We start from the raw sequence: 17,586 nt of genomic DNA, 5'->3' as shown, positions 1-17,586 counted from the left end.
TACCATAGCATGACATTACAAGTATATCAAAACAACCATTACTAGACATTCCAATGGCTAGATTACAAACATTATTATCAAGCTACTAACGGTCAAGTTGTCCTATACATGCCATTATACCAAAATAATTTTTCTATGTATACCCAAAATAAGCTAGTTGATAGTGTGATGATGCTTCAATGATCTCCAACCTTCATAAGCTTCCGAGCACTATAAAACAGGGGAAAATAAAATGGAGTAAGTATTACATGCTTAGTAAGTTCGTATAATGGAAACTAAACTTATCAATCCTGTTTCATGTTTTCCATCCATTAGAAAAATTGCCTAAACGTGTGCATTCAATCAAACATGTTAGTCGCCAAAATCTTCATAAAAATTAAGTAAACATAGATGAGCTGATCATGCAATATTCTTTCAAGTCATTATCATTTCATCTCAAAACTCTCATACCATGTTAAGAGTCGTGTCCGTTGAATCGTTGAAATTCCGATGGATACCCAAGTGGTACACTCGAGGTGTACAATTCAATAACCCGTCAATTCTTATTCAGAGGTACCCATTAGGGAACTTAATCAAATAATAAACTCTTGAGCCACATATCGTATTACAGGATTACTAGTCTAGGCTAAATCCTTTATGTAACGTATGCTCGGAAGAGCCCAATTAGGCTTACCAGTCCAGGTTAAATCCTAATTGTAACATATGCTCGAGAGGGATTATATCAAGATTACCCGTCCAGGCTAAATCCTTTCTATAATGAGATTAATAGGATCACTCATCTGAGCTAAATCCCGTGAACAAGAAATGTAAGACCTCATTTTATAAGGCAATCACATTTATCCATCGAAATTTAATATTCAAACGAGACTTTACCCTTTTTCCAACATTTCCAACATGTAATCATTTCATACATTTATAACATTCACATAAATATAATTCATATTGCAAAAAATCATAGCAATCAAGTTAACATATTTACATGCTTGATTAAGTTACACGAGCTTACCTCGACACTTGTTCTCGTATATAATCTACTAATCCGAAATCCTTTCTTTTCCTCGGTCTAACCTTGAATTTGAGTTGTCTGGATCTATGTAAGTGAATTTAACCATCAATTTCACACATTTCATATTCATTTAGATTCAAGTTATGTCTTACATAAAATTACCAATTTGCCACTAACTTTTCTACTAATTCCAATTTCGTCCCTAGGCTTGGAAAATGAAACTTGTGCAATTTACTCCCTATTCCAAGCCTAAGCATAATCCCATTACAAAATTTACAGTACATGTATTCATTAAAATTTAGAATTTTTTCATCAAATTTCACAACTTTACATTTTAGTCCCTAAATCATGTTTTCATCAAAAATCACTTTGTAAAAGTTGTTTATCTATCAAGAACCTTTTCATTTTCTACCATAAATTTCTAATTCATATTCATCGATGACCCAAATTTCATACCTTGATAACTTTTCAAATTAATCCCTCAAATAGATAGATTAGACTATCCCGATTTCAAAAACATAAAAATTACTAAAAACGAGACTTGTTTCATACCTTTTTAAGCTTGGAAAGTTTTCTTCCTCTCTCCTAGGGTTTCCATAGAAATTTTGGGGAAGAAGACATGAAAATAAGATGATAATTTCTTTTTAATTATTTATCATCTTTTAATTTTTGTGATTTCCAATTTAGTCCCTACTCTTTTCTAATTTTTCCATGGATGAGTCACCAAAAATCTACATACTTTTCTTTAATGGTATAATTAGCATATAAGGACCTCTATTTTTGAATTCCATAGTTATTTAATCCTTATAGCTACTAGAATTCAACTTTTGCATTTTATACGATTTAGTCCTTCTCGTAATTAAACACTTGATCGATAAAATTTTCGTATCAAAATTTTCACACGACATGCCTATCATAATACAGACCATATAATAAAATAAAAATAAATTTTTGGTCCCAAAGCCACTGTTCTGATTTCATTGAAAAATGGGTTGTTACAACTCTCCCCTGTTAAGGATTTTTGTCCTTGAAAATCTTACCAGTAAAGAGATTCGGTTATTGCTTCCTCATAGTGTCCTCCAGTTTCCAAGTAGCCTCTTCAATACCTTGTCGTTGCCAAAGAAATTTTACTAAAGCTACCTTTTTATTTCTTAACTCTTTTATTTCCACAACTAAGATTTTGATTGGTTTTTCACTATATGTCATATTAGGCTAAATCTCTACTTCTGTTGGAGAGATAACATGTGAAGGACCAGATCGGTACCGTCGTAGCATAGACACATGAAAAACATTGTGAATCAGATCAAGTTTTGGTGGTAAAGCTAACCGATATGCAACCGATCCAATTCTTTCTGTAATCTCATATGGTCCATGTCACAGCTTGATTTAGACCCTAATCAGAATGGTGGTTTCGGGACCATGAATTTGAGTTAGAAAAATATTTTTAAATTATTTTCCATGTTTATTTTGTGTGAATTTATATCTGTGAAATTTTCGTGATTTAATTTTGTCGTTTAGGTGTCCGATTAAATAAAAGGACTGATAAACGCCAAATTATACATATTTTTACCCCAAATACCTAGCATATTTATGGATGTTTATTACTAGATTTATGGATTTTGGTGCTTTTAATTCGGTTATTTCATGTTTTGTACTCAGAAGAGCACCAAGAGTCAAAAGGAGCCAAAAACGAGCCAAAACGGGACAAAACGACCAAATCGAGAAGATGACACTACCTAAGCCTTGCCACATGGGTAGCTCACAGGCCCGTGTCTTTCAAGGGTGTCGACCAAGGCTTTCTCCATTCACACGGCCTGGTAGTTGACCCACACGGCCGTGTGTAATTTAACGGATCAAACACGGCCTGACAATCACGTCACACTACCGTGGCACATGAGCGTGTCTCTTTTATAAAGAGTTGTATTTTACACGGAAAAGGATACTTATGGAGGAAGAAAGTCAATTCAAAGCCTATATAAACACCCTCAGTATGACTTAGAGAGGGGCCGTCCCTCTAGAACTTTTCTGGAGTACAAAACCACACGCCGGGAATTACTTGAAAGAAGGCAGACGATCATCCCAAAAGCCAGAGCTACTCTAAGACTTAAGATCTCTCTCAGAATTCCTTCAGGGGTTTTAGAGTTTTCTTTATGTTTTTTTATTTTCATACTTTTGAGATATACTCTTATTTTATTATGAACTAAACCCCTTAGATTCCTAAGAGGGTTGAAACCTATGATGGATCTTGTTATTATTATCTGAACTGTATGATAAATACTTGATTTGTTCTTAATTATGTGTTTTTTTAATGCTTGAGTTAATATTCTGAGTATTAATTCATGATTTGATGTGCTTATGTAGAGGAGAAAAAGTCCCTGTCTAAGAGTAGATTTGGCATAATTAAGCGGAGTTGATCGAACGCCTAGAAATAGGGTTACGAGATTTTACCGAATTAGGGTGAAACCTAATATGGGAGTCCATAGATCGATTTATCGCTTCCCTAGGGTTTTAATTAAGAAAGAGATTTGATTAATTCAAGCGAGGGTTAGACGTTATTAGTCTCGAAAGAGATAATAATATAGGTTAGGAGTCTCATGATCAAGTCAAGTGAATAAATCGTGCGGTTGAGTCGATAACAAGTGAAATCTAGGTGGATTCCTCCTTGGGTGTCGTCTTTATCAATTACTTTTTTTCAAGCCTTTTTCCAAATTTTTCTCTTTGCTTTAATTTAATTAGTTAATTAGTTTAGTTAATTAGTTTAATAAACAACCCCTCCTTATTTCTAGGTTAAATAATAAAAAGATAGTTATTACTAGTACTTTTGGTTCCCTTGGGTATGACATCCCAGTCTTGCCATTATTATACTATTGTTCGATAGGTGCGCTTGTCTTTTCGTCATGATAATAGTTAGTCTAGGTTTGATCTTCATTATAAATATTTATTAGTTGTTACGAATCACGCGATCAAGCTTTTGGCACCGTTACTAGGGAACTAAAATATTTGGAACGCTAAATTTTTATTACTTTAGCCATTTATTTTTCTTGCAATTTAATTTAATTATTATTTATTAATTTACTTTTTCTTTTTCTCTTGGTAGGTTTTTATAGTTTATGACTAGAAGAAACCCGTCAGGACCATTACTTTTTGACGAAGAAATCGATCGTACAGTTCGTAGAAACCAAAGAAAAATAAGGCGCAGCTTAAGATACACGGAGAACGAGCAAGAAGACAATACTCAACCCCCAACCGAAGAGATGGCTGAAAACCAAGGCAATCAGCTACCTCCTGCAATTGCGGCTAATCAAAATCCTGTTCCACGCACTATGTATGATTATGCTAAACCTTCTTTAACAGGAACTGAGTCTATCATAGTTAGACCGGCTGTAGCTGTAAATGCTTTTGAATTGAAACCTAACACAATTCAAATGATACAAAAGTTTGTTTAGTTTGATGGTTTGCAGGATGAAGATCCCAATGCTCACTTAGCAAACTTTTTGGAATTTTACGATACATTTAAAATCAATGGTGTTTCTGATGATGCCATTCATCTTCGGTTATTTCCTTTTTCATTAAGGAACAAAGCTAAATAGTGGTTGAACTCGTTACCACGAGGGTCAATTACTACTTGGGAAGAAATGACTGAAATTTTTTTACTAAAGTACTTTCCACCTACTAAAATGGCTAAAGTATGCAATGATATCTCTTCTTTTGTATAGATGTATTTAGAAACACATTACGATGCATGGGAGAGATACGAGGACTTACTGAGAAAGTGCCATCACCATGGGTTACCGCTTTGGCTTTAAGTACAAACATTCCACAATTGTCTGAATCCCTCGACTCGGCAAATGGTTGACGCAGCTGCTGGCAGAACCATCAACAACAAAACACTTGAATAGGCTTATGAATTCATTGAAGAAATGTCACTGAATAACTATCAGTAGCAAGTCATGAGGACTAAGCCAACAAAAACAGCTGGCATTTATAACTTTGACTCAGTTACTATGCTGTCAAATCAGGTAGAACTTCTCAATAAAAAGATTGATGGTTTACTTGGTTCTACGTAGGTACATCCAATAATGAGGTGTGACGCAAGTGGAGGAGGTGTTCATACAGAATATCAACCCTTGAATCCCACAATCGAAGAGGAACAAGTCAACTATATGGGTAACAATAACTTTAGATCGCAAAATAACCCATACTGTAATACTTATAATGCAGGTTGGAGGAACCACCCAAATTTCTCCTAGGGTGGTCAAGGGAATCAAAAGCCACAAAATCCTCAGGGTTTTCAACAACCACTCTACCAACAGGAAAAGAAGCCAAATCTTGAAGAGATGCTCTCAAAGTTCATATTAGTGTCAGAAACCCGTTTCCAAAATACCGAGACAGCACATAAAAATCAACAAGCATGGATCTAAGGACTCGAAACTCAGATAGGCCAGCTTTCCAAACTGATCCCCAAATGACCACAAGGTAGTTTTCCAAGTAATATCGAACCTAACCCAAGGGAAAAACTCAACGTAATTAATACTCAAGATGACGAAGGAGTCGTTGAGCCTGAACCAGAAACGAGGCAAGAAACTGTGGTAAGCAAATGAAGAGATGAGGTAGGTTAAAATACAAACAAACCAGTGATTGTCGAATATAAACCTCGTGTGCCATACCCTAACGCGTCAAGGAAAGACTACTCAGACGAACAATTCGGTAAATTCCTTAAACTTTTGAAAAAATTACATATTAACTTACTGTTTATTGAAGCTTTGTCGCAGATGCCAAATGCAATGAAATTTATTAAAAGAGATTTTAGTAAATAAGCGGAAGTTGGGCGAAGCGTCGCATGTGGAGCTAAATGCAGTCTGCTCGGCTATTCTACAGAATAAGCTACCCCACAAATTGAAATATCCAGGGAGTTTTACAATTTCTTTCTTAATTGGTAGTTTAGATATACATCATGCATTAGCTGATTTAGGGGCTAGTATTAACGTCATGCCTTACAAAATGTTTAAGCAACTAGGTCTTGGAAACCTAAACAAACTAGGATGAGCATTCAATTGGCAGATAAAACTATAAGATTCCCTAGGGGTATTATTGAAGATGTACTCGTGAAAGTAGATAAGTTCATATTTCCAGTTGATTTCATTATTCTAGACATAGAAGAGGATAATAACACCTCTTTGATTTTAGGGAGGCCCTTTTTAGTAACTGCTAAAACAATTATTGATGTTGGCACAGGTGAGCTTACACTCGTGTGGGAGATGAAACGATCACCCTTCAAGCTCCTAATTCTGGCATCACATCAAACATTGAAGGTAATAGTTCACACCAATCTATTAAAACTGACAGTATGACTTTGCAGAAATTGAGCTTCAACGAAGTTCACGAGCCATGTTTTAGAAATGATAGATGACACATTCATGAAGAACGAAGGCTACGGATAGAGGAGCTAGACGAATGGTGAGAACACAAACCGAGAACACATGATAAACCGAAACTACGCCAAAATAATCCCGATACCTCTCCTAATTAACTTAAGGTTGGCGATAAAGTCTTACTAGATGCCGCAGATCCTCACATTGTCACTACCACACCGAATGAGGAAATCCCTCTTATGGTACTCAGTATTTTTCCATTCGGTACAGTGGAGGTGAGTCACCCCAAGTTCGGCACTTTTAAGGTAAACAACACCCGATTAAAACCCTATTTTGATGAGATTGATAGTAGGAATGAAGAGTATAAACTCCTCGAACCACCCTGACCATTCACTAGAGAGGTAAGTCGAGCTTAGACTATAAATAAACGCTTCTCGGGAGGTAACCCGAGTACTAACATATTTTGATTTCTTTATTTTTTATTTTTTACTTCTAACACTTTAAATAATTAGATTTATCTTTGAATTGCAAATTTTTCAGCACACACGGCCAGGCACACAGACATGCCTAAGACCGTGGCCAAGCAGGGGAAGAAACACGGCCGTGCGATACAGCCATGTGGAAGCAGGACATGATTTCCCCAAAACACGGGATGTGATAAATCCTCACAGCCGTGCGACATGGCCGTGGGTGAACTTGATAGGTGAACATGGGCATGGGAATAGGAAAACACGGGCGTGCCAGGGGCAAGGTTCGATTCTATTTCTTCGACACGGGTGTGAGACACGTCCGTACCATGAAGCCTGGACAATAATACACGGGCATGGTACCCTAACACACGGGTTTGGGAGAAGCGAACAAAGCTAGGCACAGCTGTGCAATATGGCCATGGGCCACACACCCCAAGGCACACGGGCGTGGGATAGTAGACGGGCACGACCTAAATTGCAAAATTCAAAAAACACAGGCTCACTTTCACAGTACACAGGCGTGGTCCTAGGCCATGTGGCTTCCCCCTATATAAGCAAACCACTATTCATTTTCATTTTCCTTTCAAAACCCTAGCCGAAATCTCCCCTTCCCCACTCCCTAATCCCTATTCCGTTCACCATTACCCAGATTCTCACTTCTCTAACCCTCAAACCACCCTAAAATCCACTCCCTCTGCACTAGTCCTCACTTTCCCCTCTCTTTCCCCCCTATTTTTCCCTCCACACGGCCGTACACCAACGCCATACACCTGTGCTCGCTAGCAACACGCCCGTACACCACCCTGCATCAACTTTTGGTTCACTTTCTCAACCTGAATACTTTAGGAATTTTCTTTAGTATTTTCTATATTTGAATTGTTTAAACTACTAAATAGCATATGCTAGTTTTAAGATTCTTGCTTAACAGATGATACATCTTTGATTCCAGTAAATGCTTCTGAATAATCATATAAAATTTTCACCTCTCACTTGATATAGTTAAATGTTAACCCATCTTGGACCTAATATATCAATGCTCATACATTTTCAGGTACATTATGTCATCATCGAGAGGCAAAAAGGCCGCGTCCCATCCTAAAGAGACGTAAGGGGTCGGGTTCATCCTCGGTACGTGCTACAGCTGAAGTTCGGCACCCGTTCCTTGAGTTTTTGCAAGCTTCAAAGGAGGAGCTATTTCAGATACTACGCGCATGACCCCTCACTGTAGGTCGCTGCATCGACTGGGCTGCCGTAGAGGAAGTCCAACTAGCTGATGCTATCTGCGCCCTCCTGACCACAGACCCATAGGAACGGTTTTTTGATATCACTGAACTCACTTATTTAGAGCTAACTTTAGAATTATGCTCTACTTTTCATTTACAGGTGGTGATGACAAACAATGACGGCCTTGGCACCATTCACTTTCGATTAGGCGGTCTAGTTCGCGCGATGAGTGTTCCAGAGTTTGGAGTCGCTCTGGGACTTTACACCGATGAGTTTATGGAGGAGGAGGACATGAATGCACTACCACGCAATATCCACATTTCTCCCTCCTTGTGCTGGAAAGCTTTGGCACCACTCTCTTCCACCTACGACCCCAGCCGCTTGAAGGCCTCAGCTTTCGCCCCTTCCCTACGCTATCTCCATGCCATATTGGTACACACCTTGACCTAAAGGAGAGAGAGCACCGGTTTTGTCAACTCCCATGACGCCTACTATTTATGGTGCATGGTGAATGCACACGTGACTAACTTGGTATACTTCATCGCTTTCGCCATTTGCCATCAGACCGAGCAACATCGGCAGGGAGTAATCTCTATCGGCCCCTACGTGACGCGCCTTGCCAGACACTTTGACCTCCTCAACACCGTGGCCCGTCATCAGTGCTTACACTGATAGGTCAGATGTCTCCACAGGGCATCATGACTATGTTACACATGAGGATGATTGAGCGCTGCCGTGGGACCGATCCTCCTCAGTACCGTCTCACTCATGCCATTGACGAGGAGGATCTAGAGGACATTCCTGATGATGTCCCCCCACAGCACGAGGAGCCTTCTACCACGCCACCTAGGGAGTGACCAGTTCATGTGGCTGCTTTATTGGCACACCTTTCCGACCGACTTGCTAACTTTGAGCAGTATTGCACTACACAGTTCGAGATGATTCACGAGCGAGATCAGTGACGTGATAGACAAATGGACGACATGCAGGCCATGATGCAGCAGCTATGCCAGCACTTTCATATCGCCACTCCAGCGCCACCACCTGAGGGCCCCACTGACGAGGATTATTGAATCCTCTTATCTTTTTATTTTTCTTTTTTTCTTTTTCTTTTTATTTTCATTTCAATTTTCTTATTTTCTTTTGAAAGACATATCTATATTAGTAAATTTTACTTTCTTCATTTTTCTAGTATCACTAATAAGTAATCCCACTACACTCTTTTCCACACCAAGTTTTAATAAGCTCTTCATGATTCTACAGATTTCCAAGCAAAGCTGCTAGGAATATTTTACAGAATGAGGAAACAAATGGGAAACAATACCTCACGAGTTCCATGTTCAACGACCCAATTTCTTCATCTAGCTAAGAATAGTGGCAACTACCACTTTCCCCAAACACTCCAGCCTCAGAATCAAGCTCCACATCCATATAACAGGGAGTTTCACCTCCTTCCCTCTTATGATTTTCTTTATTTTGATTAATCTATCTTTGTACATTGAGGGCAATGTACATCTTAAGTGTGGGGGGTGAACATGAACATGATGCCTAACATTGCATTATTCTCAAATCCCTAAATTTGATCTTGTGCTTAAGTGATTTTCTCATAATATTGATTGAATGACTTCTAATTGATCTATAATTATTGTTGATATGTCATGAATGGAATTATGCATGATTATTTGATTATAGGACATTAGAGAATCGAGCATGATAAATTGATATTTTGAGAACTAAAATTTTTAGATTATTTTCCTAAATTGAGGTATTATCTTGAAATCTTAATTATACAGGAATGACATCAAAAACCCAAATTTTTGGTGAGATTTTTGAGCCTTTTGAGCATATAGCTTTCTTTCTTGCTCACTTCTTTTGTGGTTTGAGTGTGTCAACATTGAACTATTTTTCTAGAACTTGCTTCGATTATACATGTTGAGATCACACGTATGATTTGATATACTGATTTGATAAAGGCACTTAGGATTTAACCCACTTACTCCATAAAAAGCCTTCTCACATAATTAAACCCTTAGTAAACCCCCTTGAGCGTACTAACCCTTTTTATTAATTAACACTCATCATTAACCCATTAACCCATTATTGTTGAAATCCTCTTACTTAATTTACCTTTTTTTTAACAGGATTATTTTTAATATTGTTACCTCACTATGTTCACCATTTTTTTTACTGAATCAGGAAGTATGATTTCTATATTGTATAGACTTGATTTGTTCTTAAAAAAAAGAAAAGAAAAAGAGAGAGCTCATGTAATATAGTTCTAGATATTTGTTTGTGATTCAATAATTAAGTTTTTGATAGTGGGGTAATATATTGAAATTATCTCGATTCTAACCTTGTCTCTTCAGCTTGTATCCATACCTGTAACCTAAACCTCATTACAACCATGCAAAGACCTTTTGATTTGTGTATCATATCATTTACAAGTGGTGGAGATTTGGTTTTCATACAAGCTTATGGTAATAACTTCTCATGTTAGACAATCGAGTGCTTAATCTTGAACCTAAAGCACTTTGAGTGATTTGAGTGAATCTTTAGTGAGGATGTCATCTCTTGTATGTTTAGGACTAAAGTTAATTACTTAGAGGAAGGAGATTACCTATGATTTTATTATCAAAATATTTGATTTAGATTGTTTGAGGCTTTTAATGCCCCTATAGTTGAATTCTCACTGTATGATTTTCTGTGGAATAACTTGGAACATTATTAGAAATGATTATGTGATTAAAATGAATGAATTCTAGCAGTAAATGAGAGTTTTGCTTGAGGACAAGCAAATGCTTAAGTGTGGGGGTATTTGATAAACGCTAAATTATACATGTTTTTACCCCAAATACTTAGCATATTTATGGATGTTTATTACTAGCTTTATGGATTTTGGTGCTCTTAATCCGATTATTTCATTTTTGTACTCAGGAGAGCATCGAGAGTCAAAACGAGCCAAAAATGAGCCAAAAAGAGACAAAACGGACCAAATCGAGAAGATGACACGGCCTAAGCCTTGACACACGGGTAGCTTACACGTCCGTGTCTTTCGAGGTTCTCGACCAAGGCTTTCATGATTCACAAGGCTTGGCTATTGATCCACACGGTCGTGTGCAATTTAACGGATCGAACATGGCTTGGAAATTATGTCACACGGCCGTGGCACACGAGCGTGTCCCTTTTTCAAATAGTTGTATTTTACACCAAAAATGATACTTAGGGAGGAAGAAAGTCAATCCAAAGCCTATATAAAGACCCTAAGTATGACTTAGAGAGGGCCGACCCTCCAGAACTTTTCTGGAGTACAAAACCACACGCTGGGAATTACTTGAAGGAAACCAGACGATCTATCCCAAAAGCTGGAGCTACTCCAAGACTGAAGATCTCTCTCAGAATTCCTTCAAGGGTTTTAGAGTTTTCTTTATGTTTTTTTATTTTCATACTTTTGAGATGTACTCTTATTTTATTATGAACTAACCCCTTAGATACCTAAAGGGGTTGAAACCTATGATGGATCTTGTTATTATTATCTGAACTGTATGATAAATACTTGATTTGTTCTTAATTATGTGTTTTTTTAATGCTTGAGTTAATATTTCGGGTATTAATTCCTGATTTGATGTGCTTATGCAGGGAACAAAAGTCCCTGTCTAAGAGTAGATTTGGCATAATTAAGCGGAGTTGACCGAACGCCTAGAAATAGGGTTACGAGATTTTACCGAATTAGGGTGAAACCTAATATGGAGTCCATAGATCGATTTACTGCTTCCCTAGGGGTTTTAATTAAGAAAGAGATTTCGATTAATTCAACTGAGGGTTAGACGTTATTAGTCTCGAAAGAGATAATAATATAGGTTAGGGAGTCTCACAGATCAAGTCAAGTGAATAAATCGTCTGGTTCAGAGTCAGATAACAAGTGAAATCTAGGTGGATTTCTCCTTGGGAGTCGTCTTTATCAATTACTTTCCTTCAAGTCTTTTTCTAAATTTTCTCTTTGCTTTACTTTAATTAGTTAATTAGTTTAGTTAATTAGTTTAATAAACAACCCCTCCTTATTTCTAGGTTAAATAATAAAAAGATAGTTATTACTAGTACTTCTGGTTCCCTTGGGTATGACATCTCGGTCTTGCCATTACTATACTATTGTTTGATAGTTGCGCTTGCCTTTTCATCGTGATAATAGTTAGTCTAGGCTTGATCTCCATTATAAATATTTATTACTTGTTACGAATCACACGATCAAGGACTTAATCGCGTAAATAAAAAACTTGATAATTTAAAGCATGAGGGCCAAATTGTTAGTGGCTTTCTAAGTTGGGACATTTATGCTATAAATATCCCATTAATAAGTAAGTGGGACGACATAAGATATATGTTACATGGTTTTTATATTATATTAGTAAAGGTATATAAGTAAATTAAATATTAAATTATTATATGTTATATTATAATATAAAACATAAAATAAACAAAGCCATATTTGAGTGTTCATATGTTCTTGGTAGCCAAAACTAAACAAAATAAAAAGAAAAGAAAGCAAGCTAGGGTTCGGTCAATATTCAAGCCCATACAAGGTTTGTTTTTGTTCGGTTTTTGATAATTTCTACGTTTTTGAGATCGTTGCTTCGAGTACTACAAAACCCAAGGCTTAATTTTTGATTTTGATGAATATTTTGAGTTGTGTCATTGTTGATAGTTTGTGATTTTTGTTGTTTGATGATGAAAAATGAAAGACATGTTTTAGATTAACATATTTTGTATTGGACTTTTTGATGATTTTGAGTAAATAGGACTTAATTGCAAAAATAATAATTTGAGGGACTAAAATGTGAAATTGATAAACTATATGGACTTGTATGAGCATGGGTACTATTTGGCCTAACATGGGTGTTGTGAAATTTTGTGTATTTTGTGTTTTGTGCAATAGGGACTAAATTGTAAAAATTATAAATGTTAGGATAAAATGGTAATTTACCCATTTATGTGTTTTTGGACTAAATTGAATGAAAATATGTTTGAATGAGATTAATTTGAATATGTTTAGATCAAGAACCAAAGAAATCAGATTTGGATCGGGGAAAAATGAAAGTCGTTGACTAGCTGTCCAATTCTATTTTGTGTCGTCTGAGGTAAGTTTATAAGTAAATAGACGAGTTTGTTGATAGTTTAATGTTATAATTACATCCTATTATGAAAGGTTATAATTAAATTATGCTATGGCCGAATATTTCAAATCTAGTTATGACATTCTCGAGTTCAATTCGACGAAGTTACGATGTCCGAAAGCCCCGTATGAACCGTATGAATAGTTAGGATACATATGTCATGACATAGGACTCTGATATATGCGTGCGAGTAAGACCATGGCATCGATTTGTGATTTCGATATGTGTTTACGAGTAAGACCCTATCTGGGACAGTGGCATCGATATCTGACTACATGTAAGACCACATTTGGGACGTTGGCATTGTACGATTTATGTGATTATCCGAGTGTCCTATCTAATTTTGAATGATTCATTGGGCAAAAGTAAACCATGTACGGATTGTATAATACGAGCTAAGTGGTCAGGTAGGAGTAATATGGTATTTACTCAAGACAAGGTAAGAAAGTATTGTAATTGTATGCTATAAATCATACACTTTGCAAATGAGAAATCCATGTATAATTGAATATGTGCATTCGGCTTGTGATGAAGAATTTATGTGGTATTGAAATGTCAATTAGTATGTGTATATGTATACTTGCATATTCGGATACTTAGGTTTCAGGTATACAAGTAATGTTATCTAATGATTCTTATGTTATATAAGTGAATAAACGGATGTGTGATTTATTAAGACTATTTGGCTGGAAGTAAATTTACAAGCGTTAAATGGTCATATTTGCATTCGGCTTAGGTGTATTATAGCTTATGGAAAATGTTTCACATATATAATTTATAAGTTTGAGGTCAAGCATAAAAATGTTAATGTATTTGTTTGATTATCATAAGATATATATAGTAATGAGTTGTTTATTTGCTTATGACTTACTAAGCTGCGTGATAAACCGTAATTTATACATATTTGTACCCCATGCTTAACATAGTTTATGAATGATTTTTCCTTAAAATTGGTGAATTCGATGCTCCTAATGCCTTAATTTCATGTTTTATACTTAGGCGAGCATAAGAGAGTGAAAGGAACGAGAAATGGGCCAAAAACAGAGAAAATGAGCCAACGTACGAAATCATCATGGGCTGGACTTCCTCACATACGTCATATTGGGCTTAATCTCAACTTCGGTCTTACTAATCACATGTGAAGGATCAAATCGATACCTACGAAGCAGTGAAACATGAAATACATTATGAATCTTTTCTAATTTAGGTGGCAACAACAGTCTAGAAGCAACCAGCCTGATACACTCTATAACCTCATGCGGCTCAATAAATCTCGGACTTACTCTGCCTTTACGACCAAATCGGAGTATTTTCTTCCAAGTGAGACTTTAAAAAATAGTTTATCCCCAATCTGAAACTCTATATCTTTTCGTTTCAAATCCGTGTATGATTTCTGACGATCTGATGCTACTTTTAGACTTTCACAGATTACTTTTACTTTCTGTTCAGTTTCTCTGACCAAATTAACCCCGTATATCTTGTTTTCACTGAGTTCAGTCCAATACAATGGTGTACGACATTTACGGCAGTATAAAGCCTTGTAAGGTGCCATTTTAATACTCAATTGAAAGCTTTTATTATACACAAATTCAATCAAAGGTAGGTATCATTCCCACGTACCTTCAAACTCGAGAATGCAACATCTCAACGTATCCTCAAGTATCTGAATGATTCGCTCGGACTGACCATCTGTCTAGGGGTGAAAAGTAGTGCTAAAATGCAGTTTAGTACCTAGTGCATCTTGCAGTTTCTTCCAAAACCGAGATGTAAACCTCAGATCTCTATCTGAAATAATAGATATAGGCACACCATGTAACCTCATGATCTGAGAAACATACAACTCAGCCAGCTTATCAAGTGAGTAATCTATACGAACTGGAACAAAGTAAGCTGATTTACTCAATCTATCGAGAATAACCTAGATTGCATCTTTAGTGCTCAGTGTCATTGGTAAACCAGATACAAAATCCATCGTGACTCTGTCCCATTTCCATTCAGGTATCATAATCAGCTGAAGAAATCTAGAAGGTACCTGATGCTCAGCCTTTACTTGCTGACAAACTAAACATTTCGAAACATAGTTAGAAATGTCTCGTTTTATACCGTCCCACCAGTAAAGTTGTTTAAGATTATTATACAACTTTGTACTACCTGGTTGAAGAGATAGCTGATTGTTATGAGCTTTATTCAGAATCATCTGAATCAACTCTGTATTTCTTGGAACGCATATTCAATTTCTAAACCGCAAACATCCCTCAGCATCCACTTGAAATTCTAAATCAACGTTCGAATCACATTGAGCCCGCTTTACTATCAATTCATTATCGACCTTCTGAGCTTTGCAAATCTGCTGAATAAATAATGGCCTTGCTTTTAACTCAGCTATTATCACACCATCATCTAAAATAAACATATTTGCATTCATTGCACGCAAAGCAAATAGGGATTTTTGACTTAGAGCATCAGCAACAACATTAGCCTTTCCCGGATGATAGTCAATCACTAGCTTGTAATCTTTTAGCAACTCTAACCATCGACACTATCTCAAATTCAGATCCTTTTGAGTCATCAAGTACTTTAGACTTTTATGATCGGAATAAACTTGACATTTTTCACTGAACAAATAGTGGCGCGATATTTTCAATGCAAACACAATAGCTGCTAATTCTAAATCGTGCGTCGGATAGTTCTTTTCATGCGGTTTTAATTGTATCGAGGCATAAGCTATAACTTTACCTTCTTTCATTAAAACACAGCCCAAACCATTTAAAGATGCATCACTATATATAATAAATTCTTTACCCGATTTTGGCTGAACTAGCACTGGAGCTTCGGTCAAGAGGGCTTTCAACTGATCAAAACTTTTCTGGCACTTTTCTGACCACTCAAACTTAACATCTTTTTGCAGAAGCTTGGTCATCAGGGTTGCAATCATTGAGAACCCTTTCACAAATTGTTTATAGTAACCAGTAAGTCTTAGAAAACTTCGGACTTTAGAAATGTTTCTTAGAGATTTCTAGTCAAGTATTGCTAAAATCTTATTCGGATCAACCCGAATACCTGATGTTGAAACAACATGTCCCAGAAAGCTAACTTCGTGTAACCAGAACTCGCATTTACTAAATTTCGCATACAACTATTTTTCTCGCAAAGTCTGTAACACAAGTCTCAAATGCTCGGCATGTTTGGTTTCATTAAGGGAGTAGATCAATATATCATCAATAAACACAACCACAAACCGATCCAAATACTGTCTGAAGATCTGATTCATCAAATCCATAAAAATAGTAGGTGCATTAGTAAGTCCAAAAGGCATAACCATAAATTCATAATGTCCGTACCTTGTTCGAAAGGCAGTTTTTGGCACATCAGAGTCTTTAACTCGCAACTGATAGTAGCCAGACCTCTAATCTATCTTCGAAAACATTTTAGCCTCTTTCAACTGATCAAACAAGTTAGCAGTCCGTGGCAACGGATACTTATTCTTTATAGTCACCTTATTGGGCTATCTATAATCGATGCACATTCTCATAGTTCTGTCTTTCTTTTTCACAAATAAAACTGTTGCACCCCAAGGAGAGAAACTCGATCGCGTGAAACCTCTATTTGTCAACTCTTGCAACTGAGCTTTCAATTCTTTTAATTTAGTAGGTACCATTCGGTACGAAGCTATTGAAATTGAAGTCGTCCCCTATACTAACTCAATACCAAACTCTACCTCTCGGACAGGTGTTAAACCCGACAATTCTTCAGGAAACACATCTAGATACTCGCACACAACAGGAACAGATTCAATCTTCTTTTCAGTCACTTTACTATCAAGTACATAAGCAAAGTAAGCTTCACAATCTTTTCTCACATACTTCTGAGCTAATATCAAAGATATTACTGCTGGTAAACCACTCAGATCATTAGATTCAATCCGAATAATCTCGTTGTTTTAACATCTCAAATCAATGGTCTTTCTTTTGTAATTAACAACGGCATCATGCAAAGTCAGCCAATCCATTCCCAAAATTATATCGAACTCATCGAAAGGTTACAATATCAAATCGGCCGGAAAGCATGAATCTCGAATCATCAACGGGAAATTTTTACATAGTTTATCAACCAGAACACACCGGCCCAGGGGGTTCTGTACTCGAATCACAAACTCAGTAAACTCAACAGGCAAAGTCTTACTGGATACTAATGTTTCACACACATAAGAATAAGTCGAACCAGGATCAATCAATACAAAAACACTAGTATCATAAAGAGTGAAAGTACCAGTAATAACATCTGGGGAAGAAGCATCCTCGCGAGCGCATATAGCATATGCTCTGGCAGGTGCACAAGCCTTAGAT

The 17,586-nt window shown here is 36.6% G+C and overlaps 1 non-coding gene across 1 annotated transcript; it reads right to left on the bottom strand.

Moving 5' to 3' along the window:
- Positions 1-4,691: 4,691 nt before the first annotated feature.
- LOC128291239 (small nucleolar RNA R71) lies at positions 4,692-4,796 on the bottom strand. Its single transcript, XR_008281015.1, has one exon. It is a non-coding gene; the product is annotated as a small nucleolar RNA R71 (small nucleolar RNA).
- Between the last annotated feature and the right edge of the window lie 12,790 nt (positions 4,797-17,586).

The sequence above is a fragment of the Gossypium arboreum genome, chromosome 3 (genome assembly GCF_025698485.1).
Source record: "Gossypium arboreum isolate Shixiya-1 chromosome 3, ASM2569848v2, whole genome shotgun sequence".
Lineage (NCBI taxonomy): Eukaryota > Viridiplantae > Streptophyta > Magnoliopsida > Malvales > Malvaceae > Gossypium > Gossypium arboreum.
This window is presented reverse-complemented; position numbering and strand designations above follow the sequence as displayed.